The following is a 16,326-nucleotide window of genomic DNA, read 5'->3' on the forward strand; positions in this document are numbered from 1 at the left end:
TAGCATCAAGAGGCTCAGAATAAGGGCTCTTGGGCGTTAAATGGTTCCTACCAAATACCAAACCTATTATCATGATTGGCTGTTATAGTCCTCTAAACGGCAAAGTGATTAAATTGGTCATTATGAAACCCTAAAGATGCATAATTATGACAAATAAGACTCAAGTGTAAGGAGATTTCTATCTCACAGACTGGATTACGTTTCAAGGAGGAATCAAAAAAGGGATGTTTTTTAAAACCACTGTCACCTGTGTGGAAGCTGCTTAGGACCTAGACTCTCTTGATCTTCACGCAAACCTCTTTGTGCGTCATCTCAACACACTCAGTTCAGATACCTCTCCAGATCTTAACACTGATCCTAAATGTCCATCCTACTCAAGGACTTCTCTCCATTTACAGTATAGCCCTGAATGACATATCAAATACTCTTTTTGATCATTTTGCTAAATATCAGATTCCTCTATCTGATACTTGGATTTATTCTGAGTCACTCTACCTTGCTCCAACTTGAGTTCTCAGCCTAGATTTGTAGTAATGATCCACTTATCATTACTAATATTAACTGTTAAAAATCAGGACTATGAAATAATCTGTCCTATCCAGTCTGTCTTACATCTAAAAATTGAAGAAAATAACTCTGGTGTCAAAATACATTGCCAAAAAGACAGGGGTTCCCTGCCGGAAATAAACACACTACAAACCCTTGCACGATATGCCTGGGTCACTGACAATAAGGATATACCAGGCTGCACCCAGAAATTCCAGCACATAGTCAAGGATTTTTTTCTTTAGCACTGTAAAGGAGAAGGATTAAATGAATCTAATTTCTTGATAGAATACTTTTCAGTTATTGACAGGTGGATAAAGAGCATAGAGAAAGAACTCAGACAAGAAGATTTATGTGTACTTTTGGATGTTGGTAGCCAGGTATAATACTAATGTAGTGTCCAGTATCAAGATTCATCTGTAGCATCAAGCTTTGTCATTAGTACAAACTATTTATACTATTTATTGAATAGTGATATTTGTCAAATCACCAATATCTTCATGGAAAGAAGTTCTTTCCGGATATGTTGTAATGAAGTATGATGAAAATTTGAATTGTGGTGGTGGTGGTTTCCTTGAAACAGAAAATCACCAAGAATGTAGCCAGCATTTATTTTCTCTATTTATATCGTACACAGAACACAACCTATTCACTTTTTCCTTTTTTCCTTCTCTTCTCTCCCTATGTATTTCTTTTATTTTCTTCAGCTCTATTTACCACATAACTTGAACTGTGCTCTCATCCTCAGAACAACTCTTTTAGTGTGAAATTGAATGCCCTTTAAGAAATGAATTGTCAGTGTTTGATATCACTGTGCTCCTCCCATTTAGAGAAATGCTGTAGTTTTATTGGAGAGAAGGGGAAACTGCAAGAAAAAGGGAATCAAAACATCCTGAAGGGTGAAAGACTTCTAATTGTTGTCAAGTATGCTTTTAGACTGTCGTAACAACATAGGAAAGAGAACCAAGCAGATGTTGATGAAACTAAGCCAGGATATCTGGATGACATTTTTTTTTTGTAATTCAACTACAAGAACCCTTATCAACTCCAGGTTTACACAATATTAGCCATGTTGATAATAGGAAATATTGTTTTCCTAATTTAAATGAAGAAAACCAGAAAAGTATATAAAGAAGCTAATATATATTTAAATGTATAGTTCTCCAATTTTGAAGACTATGTTCTTTCTAAAGGGTTCATGCTAAATCCACCCACAATTAATCACTATCAAGAATGGCTTATCTTGGGGCTAATTCTATTCTCTGCTTTGATCACCAATATTTATCTTGTTCCAGAACCACACTTAGGAGAGCACTCGTTGCCTTGCTCTACTCTTGTAGGTATATTTGTTGTTTCCACATGTGCGTGGAACCAAATTAAATGCTATGAAAAAGAAGCAACTCTGTCATTTTAAGGGAAATATAACAAACAGCTCAAAATGAAACTAAGTTATCCATGTAATATTTGGGAGCATTGAAAGTGAAATTTTAGTGTAATTTTGTTAACACTAAATTCAGGAAATAAAGAAGTTACCCAATGTAGTGATTTACATTTATCTGGTTTCCTTGTAGTTAGAAAGCTTTTTGATGAGATAGATCTTCTCATATTTGTAGAGGAGAAGGGACAATATAGACATGGTCAGAATAGAAGTCATCCGAGTAGAGAGTGATTAGAAATACATATTTGGCTTTAGAAAAATTACAGACACAATTTTACATTGCCCTTATATCCAGAAAAGCTAAGAAGGAAAGTACAAGTTCTGGCTTGCTGGAAGACTTTCAAGGGTTTAAAGATTTTTGTATATGCAGTGATAGGGGAGCCTTTCCATGTAATTGTTTAAATAGAAAGAAGCTCTGTATTCAAACAGTTTCTCCTGATTGAAAAATATATTAAAAGTCTCATGTCCAAAATATCATTTGTAGGTGTGATGCAGAACTTGATATATAGATAAAATGGGTACTAATACATAGTCTTATGATGGCATAAACATGATTCATAAATCATCCAAGAACCTTTATATAAGTGAAACATTGTAAAACTATTTTCTGTATGATTAATTTTTCCTAAACTTTGAGGATGTTGATCCTAGTAATATTTATTTAGTAGGCATTTTTACTATTCTTATGTTGGGAGGAGAAGAGAGGAGAAAGGAATCTAAATCAGTCAGAATTAACCCTAGCTGCAACTCTAGTCCCTGAAATCTTGATAGCTTAACCCATTAAAAATGCATTCCTCCCTCACATTACAGTCCTATGTGTATGATTCTTCTCCACCCTGTGTCTCTGCCATCCTAAAACATGGCCTGCAAATCACTGTGATGGGGGAAGGAGGAGAAAACAGGGTAGGCTACTAGCTCATAACTGCCTCAGCCCAGAGGAAGCAAACTTCACTTCCATTCACAATTCATCGGTCAGAACTCCCTCCTTCAGCCCTACCTAACAGCAGAGAAGGCTAAAAATGTGGTCTCATTTGTGCCCAGGAAGAAGCAAATGAAATGAGATACAGTAAACACAACGCATTTCCTCTGCCACAGTTGGCCCTTTGGCCTCCAGGTAGTCATAGACTTCATTTTTCATGCAGAATACCACAACCCCCTCCCTAAGGGAGACAACCTAGTCACTGTATGCACCTCAGATTCCACAGTCTTCCTCATGAGGCCCAAATATTGTTCCTCCAAGTCCAACAAGTGAGAAAGTAAAAAGATAAGTTGTCTGTCTCCTCCCTTCTCCCATCATGTGCACCCCTGATACACAGTGATGCAGCAGAGGTAGTATAACTACAATGAACGTTTCACTGGGAAGAGGAATGAATGGGAGATACATACTGGTCACAGGGCCAACACAATTCCAAAATTCCACTGGGTATTAAATTATAAAAGCCCCATCACCCTAACCTGGTGGTTGTTGAGCCTCTCTGATTCTGTGTTCTTGCCCACTTTTTTCTCAGTGGCGCCTAGATCTGCCCTGTAGTGGGGAGGGGAGGCCATCACCCACCCACCATTTTCTTGATGAAATCTGAAATGAGAATTTGGAAATATGTTCTCCTTGGAGACTAGACAACTTTTGCAGCTCAACTTCTGCTCATGGTGGCCCAAAGTTTTTAAAAAGTTTCTAACAATGACATTCTTCAGCCAATTTCTCAATTAAATTCAAATTCTAAAACTACCTTTTCCCCCCCAGGAACTGTGTTTTTTTTCAGCCTGCATTCGTGATTTCTTTGGTGATGTAGTTCCCTCAATATCTTAGTAGGTTTCTGATCTATTTTTTTTGAGTCATCAACATGTACTAATAACTATGCTTAATGTTCTTTGGTGGACCTAGTGCTCAAACATGTTTTGTTCTTTTTGGTTTCTAAGCTCTATAGCCTTCGCCCTTAAACTTAACGGTAGCTACTTTGAAGGCCCACGCTTAATATAATTTCTGCCCTGAGTCTCTTTAATCAACTAAGAGGCTTTATTGGCCTTTTGGTATTCAGTCTTTTAAAATTCCATCTCCTCCTATTTGGGATCAAGAAGTAGCTGGATTCATAGTCGTAGTCATATAATAAATATTTATTGAATATATAAGTGAATATGAATACAATGACAAGGATTATTTCTTCTTCTTCTTTCCATCGTTACCATAAAGCTAAGCTTCCTAATCTTGTACTGATAGTAGACCTTCAATAAGTGCTTGTAAAATGGATGAATAAGGCTTATTCTTCTAATTGTAACTGTTCTCTGGGTAAATCAATTTATTTACATCTCCATTTATGTTCTATGCCTTCCAAAAACTGAACTCTAGTCCAGACCCCTACCCTGAGTTTTTAGCTCATATGGCTAACTCTTTGATTAAAAAAATCTCCATTCAAATCATGAATAAGCTTGAAAATAAGCTTGAACTTGATATGTATAAAATTGCATTCATCACATTTTCCCTCCATACCCATTTTTATTCTTGCATGTTCTTTCTTTATGAGCGGCACCATAGTTTGCCCAAGACAGAAGCTTGAGTTGTCATCCCAAACTCTTCCTATTTTCTTACTCCTTATACTCAACTTGTCACTAAGCTTGTGATATGTATCTCTTGAACTGTTCTTATTTCTCTACTATTCCCCCCAATTTCTTATGATGTCTTGTGTAGGTTACCTCAAGAGCCTCCTATCTGGTTTCCCTGCCTCCAGTTCCTTCTCTCCACAGCTATGAAACGATTGTTCTCCAGCATGAATTAGCCATGTGCCATTCTGTTTTTAAGCACCGTTAGTAGTTTCTCATAGCCTTCATGTTAACATAACTACCTTTCTGTTGACACAGAGAACACTCTGTGGTTCTGCCCTGTTTAGAGACACATCTCTTGCCTGTCCTCCTTCAGGCAGGCCGCAAATAATTGGCAGTCCCTGGAAGATACCATCCTCTCACGTGCTCTGCCCTTCCCTCTGCATTGCCCTTTCTCTGACTAAATGTTAACTACTTCTCCTGGAAAGCCCTACTTATAGGCAGTCCTCTCTGTGAATACATGTTGACTCAGTGCATAATCATCAGAAATCTTAACACTGAAGAGCACAAAACCTAAAAACAGATTGTATTATGTGATTTAGCTATTACTTACTTTATACTGCTAACCGTCACCTTAGATGTTGGGACCCTTATATAATGATCGAAATGATCTACCTCTTTTTTCCTTTTTGTGTCTCAGAAAGCCAAAATTTTAGTTGGGGCTTTGTTTTTTTGTTATATTTTGGTTTTGGCAGGGGCAGAAAGAAAAGGATATTTAAAAGTTTGGTTTTCTATAGCTTCTTTTTAAAATAGAATCTCAAATGACCTCTCTGACAAACTCATCATACTGTGCCTTAGACTGTATTTAAAAAGAGAAAAATACCTCCATCGGCAATGATTGCCTAAGACAGAGAAACGAGATAACGATTCACCCACAGGAGGAGGCTGAGACAAGCAAAGACAGTGACAGGCAGATAAACAGAAAAGGAGGAAGCAGTTAAAAATAAAAAATCTCAGGTACCTGAAAAGCCCAGGCTGAGACTGTGAGGAAGATAAAAAGAGAAAGAGGAGAAATACAATCAGCATTGCTGGTAATTGGAGAGACTGGAAGGATGGGGGATGGAGGCTCAGAGAGGGAAAGAAGAGCAAAGAGGCGAACAATAAAGGGGAAAACTGAACATAGGAAGGGGTTGAAAACCTGAGAAACCAAAGAGTATCGAAAAATGGGAATTTGAGACATCGAGAGAGCCTCTGGGTATCTCACTCCTCAGTTGTTTCCTTAACTTCTGTAAGAAGAATCATGGGTAATTTGGAGGACTTGTCCCCCTTCTATTTAAAATAAATAAATACTTAGATAAAGAATCTCTCTCTTATGAGACAAAGTGCAGAATCAATGTGAGTTCGCAGTAGGCAACCAGATGATCTGGGAGCTCAGTTCCTAAAATATGAAGTTAGAGAACTTGGCAAATGTGTCTCCTGAACAGGAGTCATACCGTCTGCACTTCCCGCAGTTGCCTCCCATCCCTGCCTTTCTGTCTGTAAATGTTTTCTTCTTTATACACAGTTCACCCTTTGTGCACAGCCACCAGTTGCATAAAGGTGTTAACTGACTTTCGTTCACTAATAGCAGTTGATGAAAGCTGTAGAATGTCTCAACTCTATTTCTTCCCTATCTGCAGAATACATTGATAGTAATGAGGAAGTTTTATTCTCCAGATCCTCTCTCCTTCAAAGAGGAATAAAATGTGAAGGCATTGATGTTTCCAAATTGCCTTTCTTTTCTAAAGAACACTTCACTGAGAACATAAAAGTGATTGAAATGAGTACACTTTGGACCTCCAATTTACACTTTTCCATCATTAGTGACATCTGTACCATTAGACACGCAGTCACACAAAGGTTGTGCTTCTTTAGATATCTATGTAAAAGTTTTCTTGTGTGACTGCCTATGGCACTAGGAAGGTGCCATAAAAAGAATAATGCAATTTCCATAGCTGAAGTTCTGCCTTGGAGGCTGGGAGGAAGCAAGGGCTCTTGGTTAGAATTCTGATGTGTGGATTTGTTGTCATTGTTGTTGTTGTTAAATAATGTTCTCAGAAATCAGGTCTGCAAGAGAACATGCGACAATATTGACTAAAGGACAAAAACAATTCAGCAAGTGACCGTCATACTTCTGAGCAACTAGCCAATCAGAATTCATGGCAAACACATGTTGTCCAGTCAGTATTCATGTCATGTGATTAGTAACCAGATGATGTTAGAAAATGGATAAAAGGCAGCATTCAGGTTTGAATATAAAATAATGGATCAGAGTGCAGTTTTACAGAGCTACAGGGTTAACAGGCTTGGAAAATGCATTTTGCAGCTTTAGAAAAGATACAATTTTTTTAAATAAGATCTTACTATCAACAGTAGAAAAGAAGTCCAAAACAAACAAATAAAAGGGAATTTATAACATAATACCTGTTGTTCTCTGTTTAGCACAGAAGGCTCCACTTTAGGTAAATATCTAATGACTTATCTTTTAGAAAGACTCTTTCTATAAATCTGTAATGGATGTTAATTTCCCAGAGTCTTTCTAAAAACTCAGCTTTGGAGGGCAAAGTCATTTACCCCTGTCCTAATTTTCACTGCTTGTTCAGTGAGCTCACTTCCTTTCTTCTTTATAAATGTTTTCTATGATGAAGCAGTTTCTTATGGAACAACTCTCATTTCACACCAGGAAATACCATACCATTGTTGGGTTATAGTTTATGGTTAAAAGGGAAAGGAACTCAGCCTGGGACACTGGCATTGTGACCCAGGATTGAAAACAGCTCCCAGAGGTACTTCTCAAAGCTCTGGTTATCATCAGTAAAATAACAATTCACCCCTCTGTTTTCTTTTACTGAAACTGACACTATAAGTAACAAAATCTTGTGAGGTTTCAAAGAAAGGAAAATGACCTTTAAATTTTTTGAATCATAAAGGCCACTGCATGCAACAGAGAATAGCAAGAGATACGTGGCCTTAGGAAGTGAGTGAGATGACTCAGATTAGGGGATAAAAGGGAAACACAACTGGGACTTTGGGATTTGTCCTTTCTGAAGTCACAAGGACTAAGGTCTCCTTTAGATGAAAAATAGAGGTGGATGAACCTCAGAAGGCTTGGTACATATAATAACCCAAAGGTCTCAATAATTATTCAGGATATCTAAGAGTTCCAAAATGTGTCAGCCACCTTGATGTATTCTAATGTTTTCCATTATGTTTTTACAAAATCAGGATTGAATGGAATATGTGTGGAAAATTATTATGAAAATGTTTCCTTTCATCTGTAGTCTCAAAGTGAAAATTAAGACTATCTTTTTCTACCCTAGAATAAAAAACTCCAAACTAAGGATCACTGTAAGGCTTATTTTTCTTTTACATGGAAAAAAATTGAGGAATTGTAAAACTGTATCTACTCACAAGTTCTAAGAAATGTGGAAAATTTCTAAATTATAAGAGAAGATTTCAACAGCTCAATTCAGTAGGAGAAAAAAACTACAATCTACTTTTTTTGGTATTATTATAAAACTAAATGATAACAAATTTACAGTTTAAATGAAGTGATCATTTTTTAAGGGGGAAATGAATGGGCAAAGGATTAATAATCTGAAAATTGAAGAGAATTTTTTTAAAATATCAAAACCTCTCCCAAGTCTATAATAAAACCTGCATCTAACAGGGATTCTTACGTATTTTATATGACAAGCTTAACTTAAAATAAGGTGCAGTGAATTACAGGTACCATGTCTTACTGAAATGGAAATATACATTGGTTTTAGGGCCAAAGAGTATATGCATTTAGCTTAGTAGAATATGCAAGGAAATAGTGAAACAAATATGCTAGTGATGAAAAGGTATTTTTAAGCAGAAAAATCATAAGCTTCATTAAATGTGCTTCAGTCACTCCAAAGTCTTAGAACTATTTAGCAAATATTTACTAAATACCTGTTGCATGCAGAGATTAGTATTTGGACTAATGGAAAATACACCATGATTAGAAGGAATGATCTCTGTCCTTTCTTTATCTGTATAGAGGAGAGAAATCTGATGGATGGTGATCAAAATTATTATTCATGGAATCACAGTACTCCAAGGAACTTCATTGTTTATTCTGTTCTTGGAGATTTTAGGGAGGGGAGATTTGTTAGTCTCCCTTGGAAGCTCATTCCAAGGTTATATCAGGAAACTATGTTCTAAACCTCTGATCAGGATAATAGCCACTATCTAATTTCTGTTTATATTCCTGGGCACAAACGTTCTTCTAAAGAAAATCATAGAACCATCAAAGCCATACTGTTTTATATCAACTGAATCCTTGCTGCTGCTGCTGCTAGGAAATACTTGTATCTAACTCTTTCAAAATATCTCATATACATTCCATGATAGATATGACAAGAATTTCGCATTATTTTCAAGCTTGCAAATCCCACAGTATTCTTGGCTTCTTCTCATTTCCTTCTGCCACATAAGCTTGATTCCTTAATCAGCATTTTCATCCTCCCTTTTCTTCTCTTCAAACTGTCCATCCTAAAACAAATACTAGTACAGCCTAAACAGATACAAGCTAAACAGTGTTCTAAAACTGATGCAAGAGCTCCAGTAAGACCCGCTGCCTAGCCTTTTCTTTCCTCCTTCTCCAGCTTTGTGTTCTTTTTCCTATCTTCTAAATATTCGACTTCTTTAACCCTCTTGTATTGATCTTCTTTTGTCTTTTTAGTATTTCTCTATTCTTTCTTAGCTTTCTGCCTTAAATGCATGACTCAGTTTTATTGATTTTTTTTTTCTGTTTTACAATGTTGCTTTTTCTACCAATAAACAAATTTCTTCTTTGGGGCCAGGTTTCTCAAAACAGTGGACTTTATCTCCTTAGTTATCTCTTTTGCTTTCAGTTAAATTTGGCAACTACTAGTTTCTTCCTAATTGCAAAAGCAAACCTTGGCATCATAATAATTCTACTTGTTTTATGGTAGTAGTCAGTCTTTCAACAGGCCCTTCCTCCTTAAAAACCAAGCCTCCATCAGCAATCCACTGCTTAGCCCTATTTCTTTTCTTTTCTTTTTGTTTTCTTTTCTTCTTCTTTTTTCTTCCTAACCATGTTTTTAAAAAAATTTAGACTCCTTTTCATTTTCCCATCTGTGAAATGGGATGAGATTTGCTTGTTTGTTACCTTATTAGTTGAGATCTTCAAAAGACAGAGTTTGTTTACTTAATAAGCATACTATTAATAATAACACCACATTTCCAAGCTTATTTTCTCCTTGTAATTTACCACTATCAGGAAAGAAGAAAATTTATTGCTTGGTGCTAGAGTTTTTTAAAAATTCATTGCAAATTACTGGTGAATAATTTTTTATTTGGAGGAGGATATTACTGGATGTTCAAGGTCCTGATAATTTCCTTATCTGCAAATAAGGATTAGAATGTCTGCTTACCTCATTGTTGTGATCATCAGATGACAAGTTGTACATAAAAACATCTTGTATATGTTAAATAAAGTACTATTTCAATCCATCATATTCCTACTGGGAACCAATGTTAAAAAGATCTGCATATTTCCAAAGTTGGCCTTTACCTTTCCCTTTTACAGGGGGTATAGCTTTTCCTCAGCCATAAGGAGGGATCGGCTGTAACTTCCTTGCCTTAAGGCAGGAGACTGTGCCCTTTCAAATCCCTTCCAACTCCCAGAGCTGTGTCCTTGGGGGTTTCACCTTCCATGACTACTCAAAAATGATAGCTCTTGCATCTGTCATAACATCCACCAATTTATTAATAACGTGAAGTGAATTTAAGTTATTCAGATCCTAAAGGCTATGAAAATGATGTCTTCTTTCTATTTTGGTTTGGCCTTCTTTCCTTTCTTCATAACTGGAACCACTGGAACTTGGCCCATTCAAGTATTTATATTTAACCTTGAAAGAAAGAAAAAAACAGAAGGGAAGAAAAAGAAAGAAAGAGGGAGGAAATGAGACAAAGATTCTTCAATGTTCTGTTATGTTCATTCCCACTCTTTCATTTAAAAACATTATACCTAGTAATGTGGACAAAAAGAAGAAGATATTTAAGTCGGGAGACATTCAATAAGGAATAATAATCTAGGTACAATTCAAGCTGGTGAAGTATATCAGCCAAGGATCATTTCAGGAAAAGGACAAAACCTGAGCAAAGGAGCTGAGTTGGGAAGGTATAAACACAAGAGATTCTGAGTAACCATGTCTGGCAGGAACCTATGGTAAATTTAAAGGGATTATGCTGAATCTGCTTTAGAAAGATGGAATCTTAGATGCCATGGTTTGGAAGACACCCTAGAGGTCATGGGATTCAACACTCTTTTATTGATGTTTGAATTAACCCTGTAATATTCTTCTCAGAATAAATTTAAAACCTTTGATGACAGAACACACTCTTTCCTGAAGCAACCTAATGCACCTTTAGCAGCACTGACTATGAGAAACTTCTTTCTGCACTGAGCATAAATTTGTCTTCTTTTCACCCACTGGTCCTAATATGCTCATCTGGGTCATATTATACAAGTTCAATTTTCTTTCTTCTTGATTATTCTTTATATATTTAAAAGATATCTCAGTCCCTCTAAATCTCATTTTCACGTAAAATATCATCAGTTCCTTCAACAATATCTCATATAACGTGATATGTAACATGGACTTTAATAACATAAAGTTCATTTCCTTTATTCAACATTACGCTCACTCTTCTAAGAATGTTCTCCATTTTTTCTATATCCATTTTATAGGGTAATACCAAGCCCTGAATGACATATTCACTATGAATCCTGATCAAACAAGATGAAATAATACTGTATTATCCATCCCTGAGAGACCATCTTTTTCTAGTATCTTCTGAAATCTTTTTGTTCAAATGGAAGTCCCTTTCTTGTTTGTTATTTCTGCTTAGCCAGTTTTGATTGGATTGAGTTTTTCATCACATATATAGTATGCCTCCAATAAAATAAGTTGACTTGGTTTTACGGCTGCTAAACTAGTTTCTTCCTTCTACCCCTTTCTCCTTGCCATCTCCCCTAATCTTTTTCTTGTGTACTTAATTGTTTTGAATCTAAATAGGAAATTTTTTTCCCTCTGGCAGACTGGAGCTATTTTATGGAGAATGTTTATTGAAAGGCTAGTAAATTTGCATCTAATTAAGTAGAGAGTGAGAAGCCACTGAAAATTTTTGACATGATCAAAATTTTCTTTGGATGGACTAATCTGGCAGCCACATGTAGAACAGATTGAAATGAGGAGAAACAGGAATGCAATTTGAAGAAGACTTCAATTGCCCCCTGGAGTGATATCAAAGGAAATGGAGAAGAGTGTTAAGAATGACGACAGAAGCTGAAAAACTTAGCAATGATTAACATGAAAGAGAAGAGAAAATCAAAGTTCCTTGAAAGATTTCAAGCAGTAGTGATTTGGTATATTAGTTAGGATTCCAGAAAAACAGAACTAAGGAATTATATATTTATATATTTATATAAGGAATTGGCCGAGAAGTCCTAAGATGTGCAGTTCGTAAGCTGGAGGCCAAGGAGAACCAGTAATGTAGTTCTAGGCTGAGTCCCAAGGCCTGACAACAAGGAAAGCCAATGGTATAAATTTCACTCCAAGGGAAAGAGAAGACTGATGTCCCAGCTCAGGCAGGCCAAGTTTCCTCTTACTTCACCTTTTTGTTCTGTATAGCTCTTCTGTTAATTAAATGAGGCCCATCAACATTAGGGAAGACATCTGCCTTACTGAGTCTACTAACTCAAATGGGTCTTATCCAGAAACATCCTTACAGGCACACTCAGGATAATGTTTGACCAAAAGTCTGGCACCTGGTGGCTTGGTTAAGTTGACACATAAAATTAACCATCCTACCTGAGAGAATGGTGAAATGAAGCCAGAATAGAAGTTGCTTTGGATAGAGGGGACTATTGGGACATGCTGAGTTTGAATGTCAGGTAGATAGGCATGTGAAAATGACTTGGAAGATGGTTAGAAATGAAAGGCTAGAATTTGGGGGAAAGACAAGTATTAGAAATACAGATTTGTGCTTTATTTATATAGAAGGTATTAGTTAAGGACTTTCAAGAGGTCAATAATAGGATGGTTACTGAGAGCTTATCTGTAACCAAGAAAAGGTCAGTGGTTTGGTGGTTAGAAGTCTCTATGATTAGAAAAGTAGGAGGATAACTGGGTGGGCACATAAGTACAGAAGTCAAGAAAATAGTGTTTACTCTTGAATAAGTCTTCTCTGTCCTCTACCTGTACACCATCATCTCCTGTCTGTCTCACACTCTTGAATCTTCATTAATCAAGCTTCTGCTTTTATAGATTATTGAAGTTGGTTCTCAGAAAACATTTTCTTCTCTAAGTCATTGGCTTCCTCCTTTTGCTTTCTAAATGCCAATAATCTCCCAAGGCTCTATTCTCAATCCTCTGCTTCAATCATCTTTATAGATAAGAAAAATGCCAAAACTGTATCACAATCTCTTTCATTAATTCCAGACCTGTATTTACAATAGATGAGCCAAAAAGACCACCTAGATGTCTCTCATGTTTGTATCTCAAACACAAAGTATCCTAAGCAGAACCAATAATCTTCTAATAAAATCTCTTTAATGGCTCAGGACCACTCCACTATGCCCAGGTTGTAAACCTAAAAAACAGCTTTGACTTATTTCTTTACCTTGCCCTTTACTAGCCGCTATTTCCAAGTCCAAATCCTATCAGTTCCACCTACAAAGCATCCCCCAAATCCATACATTTTACATTATTACTATCACCACTGCCGCCATTCTAATTCAAGACCTCATTGTCATTTCTGTGTGGTATTCACCTCCTAGACCTTCTTCCCATATCTAATCATTCTCATCTCTTATCTGTTTATAGATTGTTGCCAAATTAATCTTCATAAATTACAATTTAAATCATGCTGTTCTACTATTCCAAAATGTTTAATTGCTTTTTATTACCCATTGAATAAAATCCAAACTCCTTAAAATAACATTTAACACCATCCACCATCTGGTGATACCCCACATTTCTAGATGTTTCTTCCATTTCTCCCTCTCAGAGATCCAGCACTGCATTCAAACTACAACATGTGTTTTTCCTGTCTGTCTCAATCCCATTGTTCATTCTGTTCAATTTGCCAGTAACATCCTTTCTACACACTCTTCTCTGTGAGGCCTTTGTTGATTGCCCTAGCAGAAAGTAATATATAGTTCACAATATTTGGAGCTATATGTTAAGTATGTCATATACATTATCATGCCAAATTCTCACAGTAATCCTATGACATATCTACCCTTTCCTAAGTTTTACCAATATATAAGCTAGTGTTTGTATGGGTTTTTAAAATTAGCCCAAAGTAACATAACATAGCTCAGCTTTCCATATATGTCTGACTTCAAAGTCAGTATTCTTAACCTTAATCCAAATATTTTTAATTTTAGAATCACCCTTTTTGCTAATGAGTTCCATGACTCTACTGAAGCCATAGTAATGGGAGATAGTTTTTAATAATGACATTAGATACTTTAAAAAGGCTTTTTTCTTAGTCTGGTTTATCAAGGTATAATTTACAAAGAGTAAAATTTACCCTTTTTAGTGAGCATTTCTATTAATTTGGCATTTATATCTTTATTTTTCCAACTTTCTCCCTTTAGAATCAGGTGATTTATTTTTGCACTTCTTCTTAGTAGTTTGATTTAGTTTCAACAGCTTTTGGCTTTCCTTTACCCTGCTTTTCTTTGGAAATGCTGTATGTTTTCAATTTGGTGTCTAGTAACTCTTGAGATCCTTCTTTATGAACGGATGCAATTTGTTCATAGAATGAGAAACTAAGTCTGCAATTATAGCCAGCAGTAATAGTTTTCCTCCCTTTGGATCCTTCCAATAATTTCCTAAACCTAATGAAATCTGTGTTCTTGAAAATTATTTTCTTCATCTTTATCTAACAGATCTACAGAATTTGTGGGATTTATATTGTTATATTGCCACCAAAACCCCTAGAAAATATACTTTCTCAAATAATACTTCAAGACAATTCAGACTGAAATCATCGGGGAAAATGTAAGCATAGAATCCATTTTTCAAAAAGCTAAATTTCTGTTAAACCTATACAAATAAGTGATCCATCCATTCCTTCATTCAATAGCCATTTATTAAGTACCTTCTTTGTGAAAAATACGAGTCTTTTCCTTAAGCAACCTACCTTCTGATAGATATTCTAACTGGTTCACTTCATATCTAGTATGTAAAGGAAATCCAGAGGGTGATAATGACTTTGACAATAAAATGTTGGGAGTCATCAAAAGGGTAGAGAACCTTTATATTTTTATTAACTTTTAGGAAGTGCTAAGAAGATAATGTCTAGCATATTATTGTTGGTCAGTAGCAATGAAATAATAACAATTAGGGAAACAAGACTTGATGTCCAGAATGATTTTAAAGCTTCAGTACTATTAAGTCAATTAGTACATTAAAAATGGGAACTATTTTTCATATAAAAGCAAGTAATATGAAAGCAAATGAGAAAGTATTCCACTTTAGGGCTTTTGAAGATAAGATAAAGCCATTTTAAAGAGCTTTATCATGAAATTCTAACAATAATTTCCCTACCATTACAGTCTCAACACATCATTGTCCTAGTTTATAAAATCAACTGGATTTTGACCTCTCTGTTTCTTGTGAAATTTTTGTTTGGGGGGGTAGGGAACAGGCATATTTTATCATAATAGTACATCTCATCAACATTGTATAGTCATCATTTTGACCTTTTATAATGAAGAGTAAGAAACCTGTTTGGCACCCTTTTCCTGACTCCAGGTCCACTGCTATGCCTCCAGCACATACACGCTGCCTAGGATTAATTCTCAAGCCTCAGAAGTATCTGAATATACCTTTGGCCCTGGTATGCCTTGGAGAGGTTGAATGAGCTGTTCCCATTACTTTATCTCCTTCTTCCTCTCTCACATCCTCAACTCCTATAGCATCATTAAACTAAATAGAAGGATTAAATGAATTATAATGTACAGTGATTGCTGTAAAAACCACATAATACATACAGCTAATAGGTCTCATGGCAACACAAAAATCACAGAATTTTGAGAAGGAAGGATTCTCTGATATACTCCACCTGCTAACCAGCAGTGCCAGAATTACCTTTTTAAATAATAGGTAAATGTTCTATTTTTAAAGAATTTTTACAAATATTAAGTGTCATGCTCTCACCCTAACAATCTGAGATTTCACACCCCAAAGAAGTGTCTACGTATATCTGTGATATATACATTTAAGTGCATAGCTAAAATATTCAAATATACATAATACGTTAAGGCAAAAACTTCTTTGTTCTGACCTAAAAGTACCTCATTAGCAGAGATGTCCAAATAGACGGCACCAAATACGCTGAGGTCCAAGGGCATGAAAGAGCCCTTACTTCTGTAGACTAAGAAATGGATTCATACAAATTTGAGTGTGAACTTGAAATACTATTGTGACAAACTGATTGGTACACACATACTGTCAAGGGGAAAACAACAGCTAGGCAGTAGTAGTATTATTACTGCTATAATTATTGCCAAAGCCATGAGACCTTAAAGTTTTATGGATGAAAGGCTTATGAAGGAAAAACAATCTATCCTGGGGTTTGTTCTGTGGACTTGAAATTACTTTTCAACCTTTTCTTCTTATTTATCCAACTCATTTCAAAAGATGAAACACCTATTCGAAGGTGAAGAAAGAGGCTTCTGAGGAAAAGAAAAAATAAATTTT

General features: G+C 35.8%; 1 protein-coding gene and 1 long non-coding RNA gene across 5 annotated transcripts in view; one reads left to right on the forward strand and one right to left on the reverse strand.

Annotated features, from left to right (window-relative positions):
* The window catches only part of LSAMP (limbic system associated membrane protein), a 736,440-nt gene that overhangs the window by 577,860 nt on the left and 142,254 nt on the right, over positions 1 to 16,326 (forward strand). The gene's annotated exons all lie outside the window — the stretch shown is intronic.
* LOC140697398 (uncharacterized) lies at positions 10,299 to 15,598 on the reverse strand. The gene is made up of 2 exons (XR_012074397.1): positions 15,453 to 15,598; positions 10,299 to 10,458 (listed from the first exon to the last, which is right to left on the reverse strand). It is a non-coding gene; the product is annotated as an uncharacterized lncRNA (long non-coding RNA).

The sequence above is a fragment of the Vicugna pacos genome, chromosome 1 (assembly GCF_048564905.1).
Source record: "Vicugna pacos chromosome 1, VicPac4, whole genome shotgun sequence".
NCBI classification, from domain to species: domain Eukaryota; kingdom Metazoa; phylum Chordata; class Mammalia; order Artiodactyla; family Camelidae; genus Vicugna; species Vicugna pacos.